General features: G+C 40.8%; 1 long non-coding RNA gene across 1 annotated transcript in view; it reads left to right on the forward strand.

Annotated features, from left to right (window-relative positions):
- Positions 1–27,559, forward strand: part of LOC107510764 — a 241,652-nt gene that overhangs the window by 200,728 nt on the left and 13,365 nt on the right. Inside the window, exons 3-4 of the long non-coding RNA XR_001596921.2 lie at positions 3,606–3,674; positions 10,294–10,420. This is a non-coding gene — a long non-coding RNA (uncharacterized LOC107510764). The remainder of the gene's footprint in view (positions 1–3,605; positions 3,675–10,293; positions 10,421–27,559) is intronic.

A 27,559-nucleotide genomic window follows, 5' to 3' on the forward strand; every position in this document is an offset into this window, starting at 1 on the left:
CAGACTGCAGGGAAGGACTAAGCTCCTTGGACTGAGGGAATGCCAGCGTTTTTTATTAATTCAAGAGAGAGATTTCCCCCCCCCCCCATTTATGAATAAAGAGACACAATTGTGTCCACACCTGAAGCTGGTGAAGCAGGTTGAAACAAACAGATAGTTGCATAGATGGCCAGATAGTTATAGAATAATAAAAAATAAAAATAAAATAAAAAACACTGAAATAATCATTTTACTTCTCTCTGGGTGGTAAGATTTTGCATAATTTCTTACTTTTCTCAGTCATTCTTTATGTTTAGTTATGTAATTAGCATTTGTTATTTTTTTTATAACTTTAAAAATATAAAAACAACTCTGATAAAATGCTTTGTCCTCCTGGAATGTATTGGCTTCTCTCACTCCCCGTACCCACCTTCCCAAAAGAGGAGCTGATGGATAGCTGGATTCTGACAGCATCTAACACAGATGAAGCTCCCCCAGCTCTGGTTTGAGACAATTTAGAGCTCCCCTTAACTCACACCACGAAGACAGATACCTGATATATCTTTACCCTCTTCAGCATCCTTGTTCTGCATTTTAGAGAAGAAATAAAAAAGAACCGACAAGCTCATTGGTAGGATGGGGAGTCGCTTTGTCTTAGCACAAAAATTTAAAACCAGGAAGCGTTGTTGAACTGCTTTCACAGATGAAGTTCAAATTGCATTTACATGAACATGGTCTTCTCTTAGCCTGCATGGGTCAACTTGGACGATGGGAAAGACAGGTGCGTCTTAGTTCAAAAGGTTCACCTTCGTGTTTGTGGCAGAATTGTGATCTCCCGCTGCTCTGAATCTGCCAGCTGGTTCTCAGGACCATCTCCAGGAGCCATCAATAAACTCTACAGAATGGGAGTGTGCAGTGATGGGGCTTAAGGCAGGCTGCCCCTAAATCAGCAAAAGTGTATATTGATTATTTAAAGTTTCTTGAGAAATAGCTAGTGCAAGAAGAACACACTGACCCTCCTCTCTCTGTCCCCAGAAAGCAGGAAACAAATCTCCTATGTGAGAGGTACCCTCCCTGTATCAGCAGATAGAGACATCCCTAACACCAGAGACAGGGAATTCAGTGCCAAGAAGCCTATATAAAGAAACTTTGTTTTAAAAAAGGAAGAAAAGAAAAAGAAAAGAAAATGAAAGGAAAGGAAAGAAAAGAAAAGAAAAGAAAAAAAGAAAAGAAAAGAAAAGAAAAAAAGGGAAAGGGAAAGGAAAAGAAAGAAGCCTTGTTACTCCTTTACTAGTTTACTACTCTGAGCCCAAACTCTGTTTACATTCTTCACCCAATTCCAAAAACCCAAGCCTAAGTTTTTTTCTCTTATCAATTCCTTACAAATTTATTGTTTCTTTGTCTAAAAAGCATAAAAGCTGCCTGCTTCGGCCCTTTCTTCAAGTCCCATTTCTGTGAGACCTCGGTATGTTTTTCTCCCTCCTGTCAATCTGTCTTATGTCTATTTAATTATTAAACCAACCAAAAGAACCAAGAAGAGTGTGTGGTGGGGGTAGTTTCCCCTTCCCCGACAGTAGTCATCTTCAAATTCTGCGGGGCTTTGAATGATAAAAATGGTTGAAAGTATTTGCAATAAGCTTTGAGAAAAAAAAAAATCTTTCCAATATTCTACCAGAATGAAACTGCCATTCCTTGGAGGCTAGCAAACTTTTGAAGGAGGCCAAAAGAGATTTGGTATGTATTTAAAAGACTCATCTTCAAAGTGTTTCTTTTAAAGGGACAATATATTTATTTTATTACTTAGACAATGAACATTGTAAAATCTTAATAGAGACAAAATTGCCCAAACAGAAGCATTTCTTTCTTCCGGCTACTGGCCTGGTGGTTCCTGGTTTGTGGGGGAGTCCTCCATGATTGATAGTTTTACAGAGACTGGCGAATTTGGTCCAGGATAATATTTTACCAATTTACCAGTTAAGCTATGGCTTTCTTCATCCAAATGGGAAATTTAGTGTGAAACCAACTTAATTGCAGGTGAAAATTGACTGTGTGCATCACAGAGGTAGTTTCTCGTCACTAAAAAAACCCATGTCCTGTTGGGAAAGAAATTACCAAACACCAAAACCGCCATTCCTTTTCATACACTATCTTCAGCCAAAAGGAAAAGGAGTTTTATTTTTTGCAAATCCACAAAAATGTGCCATTTGCCAGTGAGGAAATCACATTTGTACAACTGTATTAAAGATGTTTTTCTCATCTAGGCAAATGGGAGAGTTTTACATGAAACCCCTTGGGGAGGAAGGGCGAGAGAATGGTGTCTCTGTAAAGAAAACAGTCTTCCTTGCCTTAGAAGTAGAAATTACTCTAAGAAGTAGACTTGGAAGTGTATTCTAGTCTCTCCGCCTTTGTCCATCCCTGATGCAGGTTCAACTCAGACTCCTATAAACCACACTTTGAATTTTTTTTTTAGCTTAACATTTTTGATGGGTTTAAGCTGTGGCTTGAAAAACTGGCTTGAAAACATGCACATGACAAGACTACTTTTCCAAAGGACTTGAGGGTGTTAGATGCTTCCTCAGAACACTTTCTGAGGCTGCTTGCCTATGGGGACAAAGCACACTGACACCCCAAACCCGCTCTATCCCAGAGCCAGGCTACTCAATAGTCCTGGTAATGTCCAGGCCCTTCCCGGCAAACCTGGAAATGGCCAAATTGTGTTAGGACTTGTCCACCAGCAGAGGCAGAAATGTCCTGAACACAGTACAACTGACTGTGCTGAGGAAGCAAATGGGGAGACAGCTGCATGCATTTTAGGGGTGCATGACTGCAGAGCCTGAGCTGCCCTCTTTCTGGGGAGCACTGTCAATGGCTGTGCATGGCGGGAAGTGGCAAATGGGAGACACAGGGGCAGGAGGGCAGCCACACACAGTCCTGCTGGGCTTGCTCACGGGGAGGGAGCCCACGGCGGGACAGGGGAGAAGGCTCTCCCAGCAATGCCAGGTCAGACAGCTCGGCAGGCCCCTGGTGTGTTCCGGCATGGGAGGACAGGAGGATAGGCGGGGAGGGTGAGGCGATGGGAGTTGGAAGATGTTAGAGGAAAACCAGACTGACTGACTTCCAGCAGGTAACAGGAGAAGGTGGCAAAGCAGGAAGAAAAGAGGCAGTTTCAATCACATTATGAACTTAGTGCCAGGTCAGCTGGGATACCTCTGGGAAGGTGTTTCTCAAAGTGTAGTCCCCAGATCAGCAGAATAGGCATCACCTGGGAACTTTTTAGAGCAGATTCTCAAGATTCACTCCAGACATACTGAGTGAGTAACTTGGGGTAGGGGGACAGGGGGTCACATCCTGCTTTTTCACAAGCCCACTGGAGGTCTCGGGTGCACACTGAAGTTTGTAAACCACTGCTGTAGAGCACTTCTCAGATTTTAAGGCGCATGGGAGTCACCAGGTGATCTCGTTAAATAACAATGCATGTGATTCTGTGAGATTTTGCACGGAAGAATTTGGGAGAGGACTTGGGAGACAATAAAAAGAAAGCAGATCAGAAAAACATTGCTGAGGAAGTAAATTTGAATAACCCTACCACCTCCAAGTAAACAATCAGTAATGCTTTCCTCCTATAGATTACAAAACCACCTCAAGATAGAGATGGAGGACTCCACCTCTTTGGACACCTGCTCATTTTGCTCAAGGTAAAGTCTTGTTTAATTTTTTTCCCCTCAACTTTATAGAAAGGAAGCAATAAATGGAATTGCTACTTGGTCTTAATTCTGAACAGTAACATAGATTAAGGTGGAGTCTAGAAATAATAGGAACTTTAGGAAAGTGTGACCATTAATCGTTGAATAATTCTGTCAAGAAATGAATTTGATGGACATCAGATATAACCTGGGATTTAGGAAAGTGATTTTCAAAAAATTTAGGAAAAGTTTGGATAATTCCATAGCCAGTAAAAGGAAGATGCTCAACAGATGTCGAAGGCTCTAAATAGGCAAAATTCTGACACTAAAGCTTGAGTCAAAAACGAAGAAAAGGTTCAAGAAATCATCATGCCTTTCCAGGTGCTCTTGGAGCTAGGAAGGGACTCATTCTAAAGGTAGAAGGAGGCCCCTCAGTTAAGGAGGATGCAAAATCACAGCCTGGCCTGGGACCATTGCACCATATAGGCACAGCACTAGAATGAGCTGGCATTTTCTACAACACAGGAGGAGACATTGATCGGGTTTTTTTTTTAAAGTACTGACTAAGTAAGAACAAGAAAGTTCAGGGTTTTTAACAGAGACCATAGGGAAGCATATGGATAGGCCCAGAAAACAGAATCGCTCTTCTACTGCCCATGGCCATATTCTCTGCGGATGAGAAGGAACCTTCAATGAAATGGGTACCAGATCCTGTGGAGACAAGACCGCTGGAAACTCCACGTGGGGATCACTCAGCACAGGAAGAAGTGTTTAGGCCACCTCGAACCGAATGGACGCTGGTGCTGTGCGAAATAAAAAAAATAAGTAAATAACTAATCAAAGGTTAATATGTTTGTTAACTGGTAGTTGAATGTCAGGCAACAGCATAGTGAAGTCACTGCCTGATGAGCAGGCTTGGGAAGTAGAAAAGTCTGGACTTCGTTAACAGAGTATTGAAAGCAGGACCCTTTGGGGCTGGCCAGACCGCATGTGGAGCTATGTTCCATTCCTACGCTTTAAGCGGGACAATAGGAAACAAGAGCACTTTTCTTTTTCTTGATAAAGTGTTGAGGGAAGATGCACAAAATAATCTCAAGCATCCTTTCTCATGCTAAGCCTGGCCCTCAAAAATCCCCTCTCCCTCCCTAGCACTGACCTTACCCCGAGTCCTATCAAAATCAGTGCAGATCAGATCCTTTCAGACCATTTCCAGGGCTGGTCTCCGTAAAGGGGCGCGAGTTGGGCCTTTCCCGTGATGGAGACAGGCCCCGGGCCTGGATTCGCCTGCGAAATAACAACCTAGCAGGTCTGAACGTCCAAGCAAAGGCTGCCGACCACGGATGCCTGTTCTGCCTCATGACCTGAGGTGAGCTGCTATGTTTCACACCTCGTTTTGCTCATCTGCAAAGTGTGGAGAATAACATCTTCCTGAGAGGACCTTGGTAAGGATTAACTGTGTTGACTGTAAACAAAAGTCGGCCAGATACGTCAGCAAAATGGGCTTCTTCAGGATCAACAAGGAAGTGCAGGCCAGAACCCGCACCATGGGCAAGCCACAGGCAAGGAAGCTCTTCATTATGGAGGGGAAGAGGAAGTTGGGAAGGACTATTTCAAACAAGAGTGTCTACTATTGTGCTTTATGATCAAAGCAGGACGTGGGAGCTCTCCCTTCTGGCCTCCTTACTTCACTCTCAGTGAGGTTTATATTTATAAATGGGCTAACAAATATAAGAAGTTAGTTTAGTGATTGACATGCGATAAGACTATAAATGGAGAACCACGAGAAGCATGCATAGACACATTTAATTTTGGAAACAGTCCACCCTGAGCTAGTTGACCTGTGCATGAAAGTCAGGCCACCAAACACCCTTCTTAAGACCGTCTTAACATCCCACTCTTTTCTGAAACGCAACTGCCCACAGGGAGAGGCAGTGCTTACAGAACAAAATGGGTGCCCTTTGCTACTTCTAAGCTATTTCAATTCATCAGGTCTGCATTAGCTTTCTCAAAGGTCGTCGCTTGCCACCACTACAGAAACAGGGACACTCTCCGCTCCTACTCACGCCTTAAGGCCACGTGGGCTACAGCCTGACCCTTAAATCCTCAGCATTACCAAGATGCACAAAGGCAGACATGGACTTCCTAACTGGCCCGTGTGCCTGGCAGAGGTTGACAGAGCACCAGGGTGCCAGGGCCTGGGGCGCTAGTGCCCTGTGCCAGTCCTGTGGCCTCCCAGGAAGGAGCTGGGTCATTCCAGACAGCGGAGTCGAGCAGGCACGACACACCTACCCTTCAAAGCCGAAGGGCCTACTGGTCTTCTCGGACACCAAGGTCTGTTTTAGAGGAGCATTTTAATGAACTGAGCGTAAATGCATTAGAAACACATGGAATAAATGCTCCTTGAAATAAACATGGGTTTAAAAAAAAATGAAAAAGAAAGCAAATGGTTTGGCAAAACACATTTTGGGTTATTTTGAACCCCAAATATTTGAAAGCTGTTCAGGCATTCTTACTCAGTCCAGAGTGCCATTTAGCTCTCCTGTGGTGACTAATAATATATACAAAAGTGGGAAAATTTAGCATATTTTTCTAGTACTGGCATTTCCAGAAAGACACAGACCAAGAGAAAGGCTTTCAGAGAATAGTTTTTTAAACGCTTAGAAATGCAGTTTTTAATGTTTGAAGAGAAATGAAGAGTTAACATATATGTGGATTAATTAATGAAAGACAAATGAATAAATCGCTACTACATTATTAATTTCAATGCTGAGATGCTGAGGTGCATAGTTGCGGCCCAAACAGTGAATATTTATGCTTATGACTCAAAAATCACAACCCATATATCAAGAAAACAAACAAAAAACCCCAACCACACAAACAAAACCGAACTCACACTAAACCAAACCAAACAATAACAAAAACCCTTTCTCTATAAATTCTCTATTCCTAGTCCTATGTGCAATGGGGCTTGACGAGAAAATGAAACTACCTGTGGGGGGCAGCACAGAGGCCCCAAGGCACTCCCACCCGCCCTGTGCCTCTCTTGGGCCTTTATCTTAAACACCAGGCCCAAGAGATACAGGTCCCTGGGACCCTCCCTACACCTATCCGCACGCTCACACGCAATCAAGAATCCTAACCTACTCCTATGGCCAGCTCCAGCCCTGGAGATCTTGTGACATTGTAAGCCTAGTCAACCTAAGGTCCCAGCTGTCCTCCAACTGTCCCACCAGCATAACACTCTCCCCGCCTCCCCCCCCCCTGCCCCCCAAAAACTTATTTCCCAACAAGCACTTGCTTTCAGATGGCCGTCAGCTCAGGTGTTAGTTAATAAGCAAGGTGTTTGCTGACAAGGGCTTAACACCTCCCAGAGGCATTTGCATTTTAATAGGAGACTGTTACAAGAATTCAGACCCCCAAGGAATGAAGTTACAATGGTAAATTGCCAGGAGCCAGCGTGGGTATTTTAGAGCAGTGAGCCCTCTCTTTGCTTCTTAACACCTTCCAGCCAGCCCAACCCCACCACTCTCTCGCATAGAACGTGCATGTTCATCTCTTCCCTTCATCCTGCCTGGGCTGGGGATCAGCTCCCAACGTGTAGCAAGCATCTCCCTAACAGCAGAATCCAGAGCCCTGAAGTCCTGGCTGGGCCTGATGGGATGTCAGGAAAGGCTTCTGAAGAACTGGAGACCAGTCAGTCATTGAAGCCTCCATGGAACCTCCCTAGGTCTGACTCCGTGTTAGGTGCTGAGCTTACAGACGCGAGTTCCGTGCAGTTCCCAGCCTCGGAGAGCTTGCTGTTCAGTAGAGGAGGCAGGTCTCAACGGATGGGGAGCACAAAGGAAAGAGGAGATGGGGAGGTTTCATCTCCCAGCCCAGGGTACTCACCGCCCACTGCGGTGTCTCATCCTGCTTCTTAGACCACCTCGCCCCATCATCGCGCACCCATTGGGGAGCTCTTTCCAACTATAAAACTAAGGTGGTTTCATTTTAGAAGTTTTCAAAATTACAGCAAAGCATAAAGAAAGAATGAAAAATCAACGATAATGCCTTCATGCTTGGAGTCAAAGACTTTATTGTTATTTTATGTTCTCCCTAATCTTAGGGATCTTGTTTTACTAAGCTAATGAATAGATACATATATATATATATATATATATATATATATATATATATATATATATATATGTATATATGTATATATGTACCATGTGACAAGATTTTTTCCATGTTGTTAAACATTCTTCAAAAATATTATGTTCCATAGTATAAAGATAAAATAACCAAATTATAGCTTCACGCTGTATTTAAGTTTCCGCACAATCTCTTTATTCCCTTTAGTAAACACTTCAGGCTCTGTATCGCCATTCGTTCAGTCTGGAGTGGGCCCCGGCATCCTCATTTTTCACAAGCACCCCGGGGGATTCTAACGTCCAAGGACCATCCCACGAGAGACACTGCCCTACTTGTATCTTTGGTGTAAGATACACGTCTCTTCTTCATTTGGCTCAATTCTGAGTCCCACCGGGCTCAGCTCCCCGCAGTGGGCCCACCCAGTCTATGCCACGCCAATGACCTAGTCGCCCCTATACACGCAACTTCATCCTTTTGTTCAAACAGAGAAGCTGTCCTTTTCCCTACAGGCTTATTGAAATCTTCATGATCAAATATCTCCTCTACTGTGAAACCTTTCCCTGTTCTACAAGCAGAATGGATCAGTTCTTTCTCTGTGGTTTTAAAAATCTTGCTACTCTTATCATTCTCATCACAGAATTGCTTTTACATTTGTTTTTCTGCTAATCGAAATTATGGATACAGAGATCACATCATACTATTATGTGCCTGGTGGTTTCCTAGTGCTGTTTAAGTACTTTATATATGTCGATTTATTTCACCCTCCCAACATCTCTATTATTATTATTATTATTATTATTATTATTATTATTATTATTATTACAATATTACAGTTGAGAAAACTACAGCTGAGTTACATTCATAAGCTGATGAATGAAATTAGGTTTATTTATCAAATATAAAATTTGAGTTTGAGTAATAGTGGAAACAAATACTACTCCTCGAGACTTAAGGGATATAGGGAATAATATCTAGGCTTCATAGGATTATGAAGATAATGGAACACTGATAATTCAAAATTTACAAGAAAATTATTTTCAAAAAGTCTTAATTTTTTAGATACCTTGTATATAAATTATAGCCACAATACAAGTCATTTCATAATTTTTATACTTACAACTATGCTGTGGGCAAATACTGTATGAGATTTCATTTACGGGCACATGATAGATCTTTCTTTCCTATGGATGCTCTTCTGCTGCCCTGGACAGCTCTTCTATCAGACTGCAGCGAGACCCTCTGCACATCCCGGATTCAATGGCTTCCCTCGGTCGCTTAAACACATTTTCCTCCCCACCTCAGCACCTTCACCCACGTGGCCCCCACCCAGAATGCTCCTCCTCACCTGACCCAGTCAATTCCAAGTCATCTTGCAAAGCACAGACCAAATGGGACCCCCCCTAACATTTTCAGGGTTCAAGGCAAGAGTATAAATGGAGGTTCAAACACTGCAGACAGAATTTAGATTTTTCAACCCCCTCGGAGTGCCGCGTAGGAATGTCGCGGTGTAAGGACAACAGTTCCTGTTTCCCGGCGTTTTTCTCCATCGTTGGTCCCTTTCCACATCATGAAAGGGCTTGTGAGCATCCCGGTGTGCACTTCAAAGTCCATGCACGCTCACACACTGCAAGCAGCCCCTGCTGGCCACATCTGGAGCCGAACAGTACTAGACCCCCGTGGGATAACAGACCCAGGGAAGACGCCCACACGAGCCTAAGAAGCGGTTTGAGAGCCTTTGGACAGGGTTTTGAGGTTCAGGGCAGCCTGATCATGGTCTAGAACAGGAGGTGTGGGCTTCCTTAAGGTGCAGGGCTGGGGAATCTCGGCTGGCTCTAGTGGTGAGACTGAGCTCAAACAGCCCTTTCTCGAAGAAACCTGCCCTGACTCCCAGACAAGGCCAGATGCTCCAGCTAACCTTTCATAGCACCCTCTAGTTCTCTTTGAAGCACTTGCCATGATACTTAAACAACTCAGTTTCAGAATCATTGTTTCCTGAGTGGTCTATGGTCTGTCTCACCCCTTCACTAAAAAGCCGGCTTCACAAAGATAGAACAGCATCTGCCCTTGTTCATCTCTATTTTCCCATGGTACATGAAAGGTGCTGAACATGTGTTCAATGGATGAACGAAGCGAAGGCTCGCTGAGACATCTAGAAAGTTCAGGCTTTCCAAAAAATGTGACGTAGACTTTTATATTTTCTCACATATCACGTGTCTCTATTTTCACCATCAACAGCATCACAAAATAAAAGTTTAAATACTACAAAAGGTTTTTCAGCACTTTGGTTCCAAACATAAAGTCCCCACTGAGGTTTGTAGAGATAAAGGATTTAGATAACAGTCCCAGGCACAGGGCCAGGCAAATACGCGCGGTGTAAATCCTACAAGATACTGCCAATATCACACTATGCATAGCCTTTTCTTTCTGGAAAATTTTAAAGTTTAACAAATTTTAAAAATCAAACTGGGAGTAAATGAATGAAATATGTTTTTCATAGGGCTGCATGCATTTCTACTCAGGGATCTTCATAAAATCTTGAGAGAAAAATCTTTTCTGCAAGGAAAACAACTCTGGGTGGTGCTTGAAAATTCAGAAGGCAGCTGGAAGCTTTGCCAACGACAACCGTAAGTAATAACATGGTATTAAATTTTATTTTCCATTTTTAAGACCGGATTTTTTTTTTAAAAAAAAACCAGCAGGTATGTAGAATTATATTTCTAACAGACATTCTGAAAAAAAAAAAAGTAATAGTTTTATTTGTCTTGGTTGATATGAAAATCTCGACCTTCAAGGGTAAGATTCTGATTCATTGAGAGATGTAATACGAATGGACAGAAGGCCTGAACGCCACGATTTGGGGTTTTAGTTATTTCCAAGGTTTTTGTTCCCTTTTTCCATCTTGCTGATTAGTGGGCAAAATTATCTTCTAAATCTGAAAATCCGTTCTCACTTGAAAGTTGTACTGTCATTTTGAATGATTTAGCAGAGATAATAATACTGGAAATACATTACTTTCCTCCAAAAAAAAAAACCTGAGACATGACAATGCCACCTTCACGTGGAAGTCACTTTGGACAACGACCATCACTATTCAATGAAAACCGTGTTCCAAGCCGTAGAAATCCCGAATGCTATTGAAACAAGCCAGTCTTCCGGTAAAACCTACTGAATTTTCCAGGAGCACAACAGACTTCTGTATTCTCGCCAAGAAAAAGCAGACGGCAAATGCTTGAATTCTAAAAATAAGGCCAGTTACATTAATACGCACTGTAGCTGAACACTGTCCTTCCTGGGTCACAGGACCCGGAACCCAGGGCTCCTCACAATCGACACTTTGGGCCGGATTACTCTCTCATTGGCTCCCATTTTGTGTTGTTTTGTTTTGTGAGTCAAAGTTCTACACAACATAAAAATTTATCATTTCAACCATTTTTAAGTGTTCTGTTCAGTGGCAGGAACTACATTCACCTTGCCGCGCAGCCATAGTGGGTGGATAATGGTTAGCCATCTCCAGAACTTTCTGATCTTCTCAAACTGGAATTCCGTTCCCATTAAACACTAACTCCCCAACTCCCTTTCCACAGTCCCTGGCAAGCACTGCTTTTCTTTTTTTAAAAAATGTGTAAGTATCCAAAACCTTGAGGCGAAAGTGGAGTGTGAAGGTGTGTGAGCGTGTGTAATGATAATGTTATTAGGTCGAAAGGGCCAGGACCTGGGTGTTTTCCTTCCCATGTGTGTGTTCTGTGGGGCTCAGGAGACTCCGCCCTGCTGTCACAACACCTGGCTTCGATTCTGCCCATTTGTCAACTCTGGGATGTGAGGCAGGTTGTCAAAAGTTCTACTGCCTCGGTTTTCTCCTCCGCAAGGCGGGGTTGATCATAGAGCCATCGTATAGGATTCTTGTGAGGATTAAATGGGCTAATAAACACCAAGTACTCGGACTTCTTCACACTCCATCAAGACCAATCTCCATGCAATGATGAGAACCAGAGTCACTGCTGATTCAGGCCTAAAATCTCCCGGCAGCTCAGTTTGTTGATGTAGAAATAGACATTTAATCTTACCATTCTCTCCTGGTTACAATCTCTCTCCAGCTTGGAGAGCAGGATCCTCGCTCCGTGAATCTGGGCTTTGTTCTCGCACGCCAGGGTCAGACGGCGAGATGAATGGCAGACTTGGAAAGTGAGTCTAATGCGTGCTGCCCACTCTCAGTCAGACTCAGTGCTGCTGAATCGACGAGCTTTCTCTTGTTCTGCAGGTGCTAAAACACGAACTGCAACCTTCACTGAGCTCACCTTCTTCTCTCTTTATGATGTGAATCCCAAGCACCTGGTTCTTTTTCTCTACCTTCTAAATATTGCTTTCCCTTCCACCACATGATTTAAACAACTCGGTATAGGGCCTGACAGATACTGAGTTGGTGATTATAATCTACAGTCAGATTTCACAGATTTGAATGCTTCCTCCACCACTTAGCTGCTTAGGTAACCTTAGGGTCATATCTGTTTCATATGATTATTGCGAGGAATAACGAGGTACTAAATGTTATGTGCTTGGCGTGCAAATACTACCTCTTGTATCCACGGGAACACAGAAGGCTTAACAGGCCGGACAGGTGTCAGATGAGGTCAGAAAAAGAAATCAAGGATTCTCAAGGGAATGTCTGCTGGTGAATTAGAATGATGCACTTGTTCTGTGAATCAAATCGAATATTATTCTAGAAAGGAGGCTTCTAGGGCTTAAAAGAAATAGCTATCAGTAATTGTTTATTATTACCTAGGAGCTGTTCTAAGGATTTTGCAGATATTCAAATCCTCGTATAGTCTACATAAGGGAAGGTATTATTATCCCCATTTTGCAGATGAGAAAACTGAGGCAGAGGGAGGCTAATGAACTTGTTCAAGGTCACAGAACTAGTAAATAACAGGACAGAATCCAGTTTGGTCATGTTCTCATCCACTATGTAACATTACTTTCATGCCAAAGAATTAACTGATGAGACCTGATGATGCAGTAATTATAGGTAATGAAATAATCATCATATCACATAGTATTGTTATGCTGCTATACATATTCTCAGATTCATGTATTATCTTAAAGGAAATCTATTCTTATATGTGCTTATAGACTGAGGCTAATCTTGTTTTCATGTAGAACATAAAATTATAGTATTTGGTCAAAATTAAAATTAAATGTGTGAATGATATTAATGTTGTCATTACTATTGTTATTATTACTGCTTTGAATTTTGCTGATTAGAAAGTTGTTCTTAGCAAAGATTTAGCTTGGTTTTTGCTCACTAGTTCAGGCTCGAAGACCTAACAAGTATCTATATGTATTCATTGTTGGACAGACCTTCACATTTCGAATGAGTAAAGCTGGCTAAATTTGGAAAGTCCACCGTTTGAGATTGGCACCACATTATAGCTTTAAGAGAAAGAAAAATACCTGATTGCTTGTTGCTTTCCAAATTCTTGATGTTTTCAATGTAGAAAGCTTTTCAAAAGAAAAGTGGGGCTGAGGGGAGAAAAACCTTGAAAACTCCACAATGTACCATCTGCGTCATTTGCTTTTCTAAATTGTTGTTCCTTGCCAGTGTCAATAAACTGCTTTAAGTAGTTTAACGTGTTTGGTTGGCTGTACCTATGCATAAAATAAGCAACATATCTAGAATTCTCTTTACAGCTGATGACGATGGGTGCTGCGTAACTACCCTATATAACTCTTAATGAGGGAATAATTAAATTTACTTTGCAGAGTTATCAAAAAAACAAACATGTTTTTCCTGTGCCTGTGTCCATGACTAACTTCCCAATTGCTGTGTAAGAATTTTATATATAGGATGTCTTAAATTCCAATCCCACATTCCAAACAAGCATTTAAAAACCTGCACTCATCTTATCTGAAATGACATCAGCATTATTAATTCTTTCAGCCTTTTAGGACACGGTCAGATGACATTCAAAAATTAATCAAGAGTTCTCAAGGTCTGAAGAAAATGTGAGTGGTTGAATTAAGAAAAGATGTTTGCACTGAACGCTAACAAAAATGAGGTGCTCTATGTGGTAACTTGTTAAAAAGAATGTTGTGTACTGAGGTATTTACATGAATTTTCATTGAAATATCTCGTTAGTTATATTTTTAAATTACTCAATTAAGTTTTGAGAACAACAGGCCGTACATTGTGCAAGAGTTTGTCAGGAGAAACCTCAGGTGGGTTGGGAAGCACAAGGCAAACTCATTTTTCAGATTATGCAATCTAGTATCAGAGGGATGGTTTTAATTTTGTTGCTTTTAAAAAGGAATAATAATAAATAGAAGATGCCAGTACACAGTACATTTGAGTTATCTTAAAAATAGATTTTTTTTTTAAATGAAAAGACTTGCAGACGTTAATTACTTTGTTGTGTGAGAATCTCTGATTCTTAAGACTGATCAAAAAAAAAAAAAAAAAGGGAAGGGATTTTTAATAAGTAGGTTTGGAAAGCCAAGTTCATGGTGTCCTTCCAAGCTGGATAAATCAGGAAGAATGCTCTTTACCAAGAAAGAGATGGTCTTTTGGAAGAGAGGGTAATTAACCTAGATTCCTTCTACTAGGCATTGTGTCGGGTCACAGAAAAGGGACCCATTTCTAAACGTTTGGCCAGGTTTTTGGCACCTGGTTAAAAAAGATTGAGCAACCATAAGCTGACTTGAATTTTATTAGAATCAAGTGTTTGAAGCATACTCTTACAGCTGGAGTGGAGTGGATTGAGTCCTTTGAGATGAGCCTCAGTCTGTGCATGGCGTGGACATTATTCGTTTGTTTCATTGGAAAATTCATCTCTGTCTACCCATAGCCTCTCTCCTAACAATATTCTTTGAAGGACATCTAGCTCTCCCTCAAACAGCCAGCAAAAAGAGGATAACAAAAAAAACCCAAAAACATAGTTTTACAAATCCTTGTCAAAAAACAAAACAAAACAAAAAACAAAGAACAGTGGAATTTTATACCAAGTCTTTGTCTTCTCTTTCACCTAAATTTGATTAGATGTGATGCTAATGATTAGGTAAAAGTGAGTGATGATAAATGTTGTTTTAAAACTGATTTAATGGAGGAAAGTGACTTCCCAAAGAAATCCCACTGAAATACTGCTAACGGTTTCTCAGGAAGACTGTGCTTTCCACCCATTCCCAAGGAATTTGAGGAAAGCCATCCATTTTTGCCAGTGGGTTAGCCAGAATTAAAACTAATAACCTTTTGGCCCAATGCCTTTGCTCCCACTGCTGGGAAGCACAGACTTCTGTTGTTTTGTATGACCTGCGTCTTCCAGATACTCAGCTGGGTAAGAAGCAAAGTCTGCCCTCTGGCCTTGGGCAGTGGAACCCTGGGCACAGAAAGCAGTGCCTTGGGATCTTCCAGCAGCACCAAGTCCCACCACAGGTCCGTGACCTCAGAGGCTGACCTCTTTCTCCCAACCACAATGTGCATGCATTGTTCAGCGTGATGCAGATACACCTCTCAGGCCTTCGCTTCATCGATCAAGGCAGTTTTCTTTTCTTTCAACCTTTTTATTTTGAGTATTTCCAAATCACATGAGAGATAAAGACTAGTATAATAAAAAATATTCCTTATATCCTAAATTCAGTTTTATCAGTTATTCATATTTCTCTCATATTTATCAATTTATTGATGTATTTTTACTGAACTATATACAAGTAAGGCGCAGACACTATGACATGTCAATTCCACGTACCTTAAGCATCTCTTAACACAAGGACACAACCACAGCACCATTATCATACACCACCCAATTATTAAGTCCATTATTTAATAGGAAGTCCGTGTTAAATTTCCCCGGTATTTTCCAAATGACTTTTGTTGTACTTATTTGATTGGCATAGCAGTCGGTCACGGCTCATGCATTGCATTTGGTTGTCTTTTAATCTAGTTACTCTTTTAATCTAGACAGGTCTCCCACATTTCTTTTGTTTGTTTTTTTTGTTCTCATGACAACGACTCTTCCGAAGAATCCAGGCTAATCGTATGGAATGTTCTGCATGTGGATTCACCTGGTTGACTTTTCATGGTTAGATTCAGGTGCTTTGGCAAGAACATGACACTGGTGGTGTACGTTTCTGAATGCTTTACGCTAGGAAATGCATGACGTCAGACTGTTCCACCACTGGTGAGCCTGTGGTTTGGTCATTTGGTTAAAGTGATGGCCAGACTGATCTCTCTATATTGGGGTACCTTTCCTCATTTGGGATTAATAACTAATCTGTCACGATGGAGGGGGAGATACCTGGATTGTGTTCAATCTGTTCCCTAACAACCTTTCATCTTACGTTTTCATAATCCATCAATGATTCTTGCCTATTACAATTATTACTTGAAGTTTGCAAAGTGGTAATTTTCCTCAAACTATTATGTTTTCATTTACTAGCTGGTATTCTATAAAGAAGAGTATTCTTATTTCTCATCTTGCTCCTTCTCTATTATCATTATAAACTGGTTTTTAAAAATTCATTGCGTTACAATTCATTGCCATCATCGTTCTTTTTGATACCTGAAAGTTCTAACTTTGGTTCGTAGAGCTGCTTCGAGAAGGTGCCTGTCGTTCTTTGATATGGTCCCGTTAGTATATGAGCACTTTGTCATTTTCTTACACTGCCCTGTCCCTTGTGTTTTCCTTGCCCTAGACCTGGGATTAGTTATTACTGTAACAAGCCATGATGCTTCACAGTGTGGAATGTGTTTAGAAATCAATAGCTGAACATTAGCTCTGCTCATTCCCATTGGGGTGCCGTTATCTCTAACTGCTTAAGTAGATAATGCTAGAATGCACATACATTATGAGTTCATATTAATCCTAATGAAAAATGAAAAATTGTGCATTTTTTAACTTTAAAAATTTTATATTAATACATCTTTTCTCTTATAGTTCAAATATTAGCTCCTGATAATATTAACATATTTATTTGTTTGCTTTATTTTACACTACACATGAAAAGTTTCATAATTACAATACCAATGTTACTGCAAATACTGAACATACTAAGCTTAAAATTTCATTTAGGTTCTTGTTGTCCTTAGACTATACCCCACAAAGGAAATATAATCGGAAGAATTGTATCCAAAAGTTAATTCGATTAATTATTTTTAAGTGCAATTTATTTTACACACAGTAAAGTTCACCCTGGTCAAGTTCTATGAGGTTTTTACAATTACGCACAGTCCTGTAGCCACACTACGATCCAGCTACGGACCACTCCCATCGCCCCACTAGGCTTCCTCCTTCTGCTTTCTATTCAACCCACTCCCCTAACACCCAGCCCCTGGGAGCCGCTAATCTATCTTCTGTCCCTATGGACAGAACCTCTGGAAAAGATTTCGTCCCTTCCAGAATGTCATAAATAGAATCATACACGGGTGTCTCTGTCTGGCTTCTATCACTTAGTGCATCAGGATAGTGCAGCTTAATTCATGTCGTGCAAATCAGCAGATCATTCCTTTTTATTGATGGGCAGCATTCCATTGTACTGATGTATCATCAATTTCAACAATCTATTCACCATTTGGACATTTGGCATGATTTTGAATACAACCTCTATAAACCTTCGTACAGACCTGGATTTTCATTACTCTTAGGTAAATACCTAAGAGTGGAATCGTGGATTTTTTATTTTAAGGGTATTTTTAACTTTATAAGATACTGCCAAACTATCTTCCAAAGTGTGTCCGTTTGCATTCCTACCAGCGACGTATGAGAGTTCGAGTTCTAGTTGTTCCACACATCCTCATCGACACTATTGTCAAAGTTTCTTTCTCTCCTTCCCTTCCTTCCTTCCTCCACCTTTCCATCCTTCAATTCTTCCTTCTTTTGGCCATTATGATAGTTACGTAGTTGTATCTTATTTTGGTTTTAACTTGCATTTCTCTAAAGATTAATGACAGCAAACATATTTTCATGTTTTAATTTGCCATCTGTATATCTTCTTCGGTGAAGAATCTGTTCAAAATTTTGCCCAATATTTAACAATTAGATTGCTTGGTTTCTTACTATTGAGTTTTGAGAGTTATTTATATATTCCGGATACCTATCCTATATAAGTTATGTGTTTTGTAAATATTTTCTCCTATTGTATGTTTTATTTTTTGAACAGAGTTTTTAAAGAACGAAAGTTTTAAAGAAGGCCAATTAATCACTTCTTTAAACTTTTATGATTTTTGTGTCTAAAGAGTCTTTACCTAACCTAAAGTGACAAAGATTTCCTTCCAGATTTTCTTGCTTTAATTTTAGTTGTAGATTTTACATTTATATGGATGATCCACTTTGAGGTAATATTTGTATATGCCAGAGGGTATTGGTCAAGATTCATTTTCTTGCATATTTATGTCAAACTTTTTTTATCACCATACATTGAAAAGAATATCCTTTCCAATAGGCTCTAGTTGTGGTTAAGGAGGTTATTTACATAAATGTACAGGTAGAAGGAGGTCTGGGCAGGGCCAGCAGAGGCATGGGGAGAAGTAATGTTAAGGGGAAAAACCAGGTGACAGACTCCAAGGGGCTCCACAGTGTGAATTTCCACCCGGAAAGCTATTAAACATGCAGATTCTCATGTCCATCCCAGACCCGAAACTCTGGGAGTGGGACCCAAAAACAATGCTGCTTTCCTTCCCAACCACCCTCCCTGCAGCACGTGTTTAAAAATAAGTACTTCACTGGTCTGAACTTTCAAATAATGTAGGAAGACCAACAACGTTGTGCTCTTTTCCTGGGAGAATTATTTTAATGCCTTCTTAATTTCCAAATATGCTCTAAAGGGGTTTTGCTCTTATTTTGGTTGCCTGGGCTTTGTAGGCTTTAAGAATATGCTTAGTCTCCTGACTGGGCAATAAGCATTAGGGTGACAGCATGTGCAAAAGTCATGGGGCAGGGAAAATAACGTAGAACATTCGAAGAACTGAGGAGGGACAGGCTGGGACACCACAGTGTGACTGACGTGCAAGATGGCACTAAAGGGGACTGAGACACAGGAAAAGGTTGTACCCTGCAAGAACCAGGACTGGCCCTAAGCAGATTTGTATCTTGCAAAGACTAATTCGGGTGCCGTGTGAACTAAATGGTAGTCTAAATGGGCCTAGAATGAATGCCAGTCTGCAGGCTGTCGCAGTCAAGATGAGCAATGATGGGACTTGCTGAATGGATGTCCCAGCCCTTAAATGCTGAGGCATGGGATCTCCTCCAGGTAGGATGGTAAATGAGGCATTATGGGAGTAGGCTGATAAAATAGCACAAGGGAGACTAGCTAGCAGCTAGACTGGAGCACATACCTGAGAATGAGACACACATACATCATTGACATTCCCTGGGGCCGTGTTAAGTGTTCCCAGCCCCGTGTCCTGGAAATTCCAGCTCGGTATGTCTGTCCACAGTGAGACTCTCATGTGGCTTTGCCACTCGTCCAGGTTTGGAGACTACTCCCTAGCCCACAGATATTGCCACTACCAGGAACTGCTGTGTCAGTAAAATTTTGCTCTGCTTTCTAATTTCTATCTCTGAGGCCAGAGTTAGAGACAAGGAGCCGAAGGGACAGTGGTGTCAGCAAATAAACTGTACAGGTTTTTCCATGGGCTTGCCCAGCCCGACTATAAGCAGAGGCGTGCATGGTTTGTTCCTTGGTTCCCCAGCAAATTCAGGTTTCCAGGTGCCTGAAGCTTGTCCAATTTTGGAGTCCCTCTTTGAGAAAAAGAATAAAAACTATGAATAGATTTGATATGGGAGTGAATATTATTCTATAAGGAGATGGGCAAGCACAACAAATGACAAAATTTGAAAATGCAATAATTGCCACTTTACAAATTCCAAGAAGTTATTATATATATTTTAATTAATTAACTTCATGACATACCTCTAAAATATTTTTTCCTACATTTTTTATCTGTATACTCTTAAATTACCCCTTCCCATGACACTGCTTTTGTTATATTGATTTTTATTGAGAGAAAAGAAAGGTAATATTTCCTTCAGCATGGATGATCAATATTTGTTTTTTATTATTGTTTTATAACATTCAGCTTCGCACCTTGCTAATGATACTGTTATATACCGTTGATCCTTGAACAACCTGGGGGTTAGGGGTGCTGATACACCCTAGTATAAAATCTGCAAGTAACTTTTCTAAAAATTTATTTTTTTTAATTGGTTTCAAGTATATAGTACATAAAACGATCCTCCCAATTGCTTCTTCCCTCCCTAGCCCTCCACCCAGCCGTCATATTAACACTAACTGCATTTCCTCTGTCATGCTCCTCATTCCCCTGACCATCCATCAGCTACTGAGTTGTACTTCTTTAACCCTTCACCCCATTTGCCCAGCCCCCCAAAACCTCCCACCTTTTGACTCCCCAAAAACTTAGTAGACCCTTGGTATCTGTGGGAGATTGGTTCCAGGACCCCTGCAGAGATCAAAATCTGGGACACTCAAGTCCCCTACATAAAATGGCATAGATTAATGCATATAGTAGGCTCTCTGCATCCGTGGAATCCATGGGTCAAAAACAGTACAGGTATTTGTTGAAAAAAATCTATGTATAAGTGGACCCATGCAGCTCAAACTCGTTTTGTTCAAGGGTCAACTGTAAATATTGAAGTTTTTTGTCAAATTTGGAAAAATCTCTATCGAGTCTCTTTCACATGAGAACTGTAGATTTCAAGTTCACAGAAGTCCTATCGAGGTCTGAGCAATTTTCAAGTCCAGAGATGTGAGGTCAAAAGGCCGGGGGTGTTTGGCAAATGTGACCATTGAATGGGCTAGCGCTGTTCGGTGGGATTTGTAACTAAAAAGAGATTTCGGACCATCTGACTGAATGCTAATGGGTCGATCTGAGGTAGGTTTTAAAAATATACAGTTTTATCTACTTATTACAGAGTTAACAGGTTTTGATGACTCTGGCCCTTTCTTTTTGCTGTGCTGTGTTACCGGGCCAAATAACCTAGCTGTGATGGAAACTGGTTTCGAATTACTTGCAGATGGCTGGAGGCAGATGAAAGCTGCCGTGGAGGTGTTCCTCGTTTTCCTCTCTGGTCCCCAGACTGCGGGGCCATGTGCTGACACTTGGATGCTTGTTTTACAATATCATTTGACAAGTGGGATTTATGTGTCAAAATTTCAGCTAAAGCCAAGAAAATGTCAGAGTAAGCAAAGAGCAGCAGCATGGGAAAGCGGGGAGGGGGCTGCCTTTGGAACCGGGGAGTGGGCGAGCTGGACTGCGCCAAGTCCTCACTGTGCCAGGCACACAGGGACGTGAACCTGGTTGCCAAATGCCGGAAATTTCTTCGGTGTTGTTTTGCTCAGTTGCCCCTCGTGCCTTTATCATTGGGGGAACAATGTAATAAAAACGAGACCTTTTCCCTGAACGCATTAATAAAGATAACATATTGGTTCAGGTCCAAAACCACTGGAGCCACATTTAATTTGCTGTGCTTATTGTTTGGGGATCTGGTGCGCAGAGGCGCTCGGGGCCACAGCAGCCTCGCTGGGAACGCTGACAGGACGTACAAAGGGAGATGCCTGTTCCTTCTTGGAATCTTCAAAATGCCCTAAGTACTAAATATCCTTAAATCTTCATAAACTTGGTGAGCTTTCCCAAAAGTCTTCATCTTGTAACTATTTTTAAAAGGTAAAACATATACTAACACACACACACACACACACGAAATCCCTAAATTCTACCAAAAACTTTTAGAGTTCACTGTTAATTCCTATGTAAGATAACTTTCCCTGTATTTTTTTTTTATTATTTTTATTTTTTGGTGTAGGGAAGGGAGAGAAGGCAAAAGACTGAATGTGTAAGTTACCCTAAGCCATATTAAGAGCATGTGTGCATTACTTCATACACTATCAGATGACATGCACCTTTATTTAGACTCAAAGAAAAATAATGAGTTATGCAAAGTTATTTTTGATGCAGAGCAAAATCGCTTTGCAAAAAGGCACCTTTCATGGGGATCGGCCCAGCCTGGCTCAGTGGCTCTCATCCATTAGCTCCAAACAAATTCCGGAAATAAGTAAAGCTACGGACACCACGTCATGTGCCAAGTATAAGATGTAAATCATGAACGAGTCATGATAAAACATTATGGTAAATGCCGCCTTCTCCTCATCCCATCCCTCTCTGTGGATTAAGGGCTTCCGAGTTCAGGATCAGCTGCCTAGGGACACCTTAGAAAGTCAGAGTGTGTGTCTTCCCCAAATTTATAAAAGAATATCCCAATGGCCATCAGCCTGGGTTTTGGGAATATCTAAAGTGAAAATGCTGAGATTTAGCCAAAGTACGTAGCGTCCCCTTTTTCTAATATATGGGTTTTTTGTTTAATGGCATTATAGGTGTAACGTAGGTATAAGTCAAGAAGCACTCAAATGACACTATGTATGTTTGATCAGGAAGGGTAGTTACTGAGATATGTCATACGTTTGTATGTTCTCTCGACCTTCCCGTATGGAATACAGAGTATGTTTCCTACCAGGGCCCTGGGCCATCGGTGTCCATTTTTCTGATATATAGATGGTTAAGTAATTTCTCCCAGAGGAAATGGTGTTCCTGAGGGCAATTTCATGCACGTGTAGTTGCTGCTTAGTTAAAATAAATTCTGGGAAACATACCTGGAGTTCATAGGTATCAGAAGTGTCTTAAAAAGTGACCCCAAAGCTGACTTGTTGATTTAGAAATTTTTGGAATAAAACTATTGGAATTTTGGAAAACTCCCACTCCATGTGATGTCAGTAGGTTAAGGATGTGCTGTTAACTGCTGAGAATCGGCATTTCATTGTGGGCGGAACTGGAGGAATTGCCCCCTGGGAGACTGTGCAGAAACACAACGCACAAACCTTAAACGCACCAGCCTTGTTTTCCCCTGAGCTCTGTAAAGATGGTTCATTACTAAATAAAGACATTAATTTTACTGGCTTACAAGGACTTCTTAAATTGTGTGTGTGTGTGTGTGTGTGTGTGTGTGTGTGTGTGTGTGTGTGTAACTTAGAGAATAAACTAAGACATTCAATTAGAAAGTGAAAAGAGGAAAAGAAGAAGAAGGCTTAGCTTCTCCCAGAGAAATAGTTATTTTTAATGCCTCCATGCCATACGTAGGGAAAGAGGATGTGGGTAGAATGGAGAACGCATAGGCATTAGTATCTAAATAGCTCCGTATGTTTCGAGAGAAGGTAAAAGAAAGTAAGGTAGGTGACGACATATTTATTTGGACATGGGAAGGTGAAAGTTGAAGGAGTTTATGTCGGTGGGTCCTTTCTGGTGTCCTAGGAGAAGGGGGTTTCCTCTATGGTCATGAAGAACGAAGAAGCTAATTTGAGAGCTCTGAGGTCACTGACATATGGGATGTAAGAAAGATTGATGAGCTGTAATGAGGGCCCAAGTGAAGCTGCAAGGGACAAGTAAACACTCATGGCTGTTACAATTTTGTTATTTTCTTCAGCTCAACTCAGCAGGTCAGGAACAGAGAGAATGAATACGACGGGATTAAGTGAATGTCGTGAATTGTTGGACCCAACGCTTAACGATCATGGGGATGAGGGACTCAAAGATGCTGGCAAGGATGTGGTTGAAATTGCTGACTATGGGGTCCAAGACGGGTGAGAAAGTTAAAGTTGAGAGACATTCAGAAGGGTAGGAGGGCATGGTGGGACTGGAAACTTCACAGACTAGATGTAGCTAGTGTGAGACGTGGAAGCATCAGAGATAGAAACAGAGTGAAATTTTACTGACACAGCAGTTCCTGGTAGTGGCAGCATCTGTGGGCTAGGGAGTGGACTGGTGTGTAGGAATGGAGGATAAGGTCAAAGAACCACAAGGCTGGGAAGATGGTTGAGTCAATACATGTATCATCTCAGCTAGGATGATGTGTAGATCGGTTGAAGAAAAAAAATCTATATACAATATGAGCAACTTAGCTCCTGAAAACTTCTGCCCTCTTTGATTTTCTGTGAAAGTGTCACTGAAATGCTGGTTGATCATGCGTTTAAAGAAGCCTGAGAGTCAAAAGTCCCACTAGATCGACCATCAGACAGTGTCCCGGAGGCATCCTGGGGCTGCATGGACCTGGCACTGGAACGGCAGAGTCCTGCTGTGGTTCTGCTGTTGACTGACTTGTCTAACTCTGACTAAATAACCTCTCTGGGCCCCTTATCTATAAAATGAGAGGTTTGGCTTATGTGGTTTCCCAGGAATTTTCTGGCTCTAACTCACATTCAGTTTCAGCGGAATATTTGTTTCTAACCTCTCCCAAGTTGCTAGTGAGTTTGCCTAATTGCTACCTCTTCTCCGCTGATTTCATTCTGCCCACCTCACCCTCATATGACTCCTTCTTTCCACTCAGAGATAACAGTCCCAATTAGTTCAGGATAATTTTCCCAACTGCCAAAACTATTTCCAGAATGCAAAGTTGTGGTTGCTGATTCACGCACTGCTTGAGAAGCACTGTTTCTTTCGAACTGGTTTCACATGTGCTGCCATTATATCCAGAGACCAAGTCACTGGCGAAAAGCTGAGGTAACCAGGGAAAATGAGCCCTTGAGATGTTACTGTGAGACTCAAAGAGGTAAGAATGATAAAGCTGTCAAATCACCAACATCATCATCCATTACTAAAAAAAAATGGAAAGTTACTTAAATATGCATGACCTCTGCCCTTTGGTACCTTATAATTGAAAACATTACAGCTTAATGCCAAACATGCAAACATGAAAAACACAATGCAAACATCATCTTGTTGCGTGAATAAATAAATTCATGATTTCAGAGTCAACAGATACTTCCAAAGGGCCCCCGTTGAGACCTCAGGTCTCGTTGGAAACGTACGTGTGGAGTTCGTAAGTGTAAGGCCAGCACCATGGGGATGAATGAGATGACAAGCAGAAAGAGTGTGGGGTGCGACGACAGGCGTCCTCGGCACAGCGCCTAAAGAAGCTCCTCCTTTTACAGCGCTGGATGACAAGCGAAAGCAGCGAAAACAGAAAGAGTTGATGAGAGCGAGAACCAGGTCGGTAAACTTCCACAGTATCAAAGAAAGCATAGTCCTGAGGATAAGAGGCTGGTCTACAGAGGAAAATGGCATAGGTGAGTCAAAGATGATGAGGACTGAAATAGGTGATTGGATTTGCCCATTAGAAGGCGATGAACAACTTTCTCATCAGGGTTTCCATGGAATTATGGGTCAGGATCCAGATACTATGTTTGAATAGTGAATAATTGTAGTGAAAGGATGTTTCTAAGACCAGACTATTCTTTCGGAAAGATCGACAACAAAATTTGATACTCAAGGCAGGTAATAGAGACAAGGGAGAAATTTGGGGACAGAATAAAGACGTGGTTGGTAGTTAAAACAAAAGGGGAGAATTGATTGGAAGTGAGGACGTTAAAGATGCATAAAAGAAGGAGAGTACAGTGGATGAGGCAGGACGCGGATGAGAGAGAGGAGATCGTGATCGCAGGGGAGGAAGGAGACACAAAACTGGCCAGTAGCGGATATTTCATGTGGAGTTTTCTTGAACATTTTGAAACATGAGAAGAAGGGAGAAGAAGCAGAGTGACATGATCCAAGAGAGAGGCTTAGAAAACTCTAGAAGCAGAAGAATCACAACAAGTCATTGGCCCAACTTCCACATATGCCCAAAGGTGGGATTGAAGATATTGCCTCAGGGAACAGGTAACGATTTTCCAGAAAGCAAGAAATGGTTGGTGTAAAGCTTGATTGCTTGACTTCTTATTACCACCGACCCCGTTTCTACTGCTAACACATTGGAGGAACAAGGAGAAAAAGACATTGCTGATCCAAGGGAAGAGTTCTACTCTTGTGCGACCCACTGCTCTGAGGGGAGATATTTGACAACTCAGAGCACTGCTGATGTGACACACAACCATTACTCTCGCTAAAAACTTTCCATCGGCTAGAGAATTTCACCTACTGATATCACTCACTTTGTAAATTTACTCTAACATTTGGCTGACTTGAGCCCTGTATTGGGGAAGATATACAGGTCCATAACCCCGTCTCGAAACAGCATCTGAGGATGGGTCTACCTCCTTTACTGAGTTTCACACATTATACTAGTGGTCATCAAAGTTTATCCTCAGATATCTACTGAAAGATTTTGAAGAAAAAACAATATAGTCTCATACAAATGTTTTAAGTTCATATCTAATATTTTCATCAAAACTTTAAATAGTTGTAAAGGATATAATCTTCCAGTGTGTTGTGAATAAATAACATTTAAAAGTAAAACAATTATTTTATCTTTAAAATACTAATGGTATCAAAATACTATACTGATTTTTTTTAAAACAAACTTTTTATTGAAGTATAACATTCATTCAAAAATGTATACAAATTTTAAGTATACATGTCACTTGTTTTCAGAGTTAACATGCCCATGTAACCAGGAAATAGATAGATCAAGGAATTCCCCTTTGTTCTTTCCAAACACATTCCCCTGCACCAAAGGTAACCATTATTGTGACTTTAGTATCATAGATTAGATTTCCCATTTTAAAACTTTATATAAATAATAGAATTATTCAGTAGGTGTTCTTTTAAGTATGGCTTCTTTTGCTCAGCATTATGTTTGTGAGACTTATTGTTGGGTGTAGTAATACTTCATTCTCATTGTTGTATTTCATCCTACGGCAGGACTATATCACCATTGATTTATTTATGATGCCATTGGTGAACATTTGGATTCTTTCCAATTTTTGCTATTATGAGTAGTGCTGCTATAAATATTTTTGTGCATGCCTTTCTGTGAAGTATGTAAACATTTACATTAGGTATATATCTAACAGTAGAATTGTCGGGTCATAGGGTCATACAGTCAGCTTTATGAGGTACTGCTAAACATTCTCACAGAGTGTTTGTATCAAGTTGTATTTTTAACAGAAGTGTTTGATGATTTTAGTTGCTTCACATCATTTGGTAGTTTCTCTTTTTTGTTTTATCTATTCTGATAGGTATGGAATTTGAGCACTTTTTCAAATATTTTTGGACGTCTTGATATCTTTTTTGTGAAGTGTGTATTCAAGTTTCTACCCATTTTTCTACTGAGTTTGTCTTTTTCTGACTGATTTGTAGATGTTCTTCATATGTTCTCTGTGTAAGACCTTTGTTTGATGTACATGTTGCAAATATTCTCTTTGACGTCTTGGATTTCATTTTACTCTGCAAGTGATACCACTATTTTACTCTGCAAGTGATGTCTTTTTAGATAAAAGTTCTTAATTTTAATGTAGACCAATTTCCAATTATTTCCATTCATGGTTAGTACTTTTATAAGAAAGTTTTGCTTACCAAACAAGGAAAATATTCTTGCAAGTTTTCTTCTCGAAGCTTTATTGCTTTAGTATTCACATTTCGGTATCATAGTCTCCCTTTATTTATGGTTTCTCTTTCTGTGGTTCCAGTTACCCGTGGTTCGACTATGGTCCAAAAATATTAAATGGAAAATTCCAGAAACAAACAATAAATTTTAAATTGCGCCCCATTCTGCGTAGTGTAATGAAATCTTGTACCATCCTGCTGTGTTCCTCTCAGGACATGAGTCATCCCTTTGTCCTGTGTGTTCACACTATATATGCTACCTGCTCACTAGCCACTTAGAAGGGGTCTTGGTAATCGGATAAAGTGTCATGGCATCTGTGCTGTGTCCAAGTAACCTTTATCATCATAAGGTCAATACATTCACATAACTTTTATTACAGTATATTATTAT

The sequence above is a fragment of the Rousettus aegyptiacus genome, unplaced genomic scaffold (genome assembly GCF_014176215.1).
Source record: "Rousettus aegyptiacus isolate mRouAeg1 unplaced genomic scaffold, mRouAeg1.p scaffold_m13_p_16, whole genome shotgun sequence".
Taxonomy (NCBI): Eukaryota; Metazoa; Chordata; class Mammalia; order Chiroptera; family Pteropodidae; genus Rousettus; species Rousettus aegyptiacus.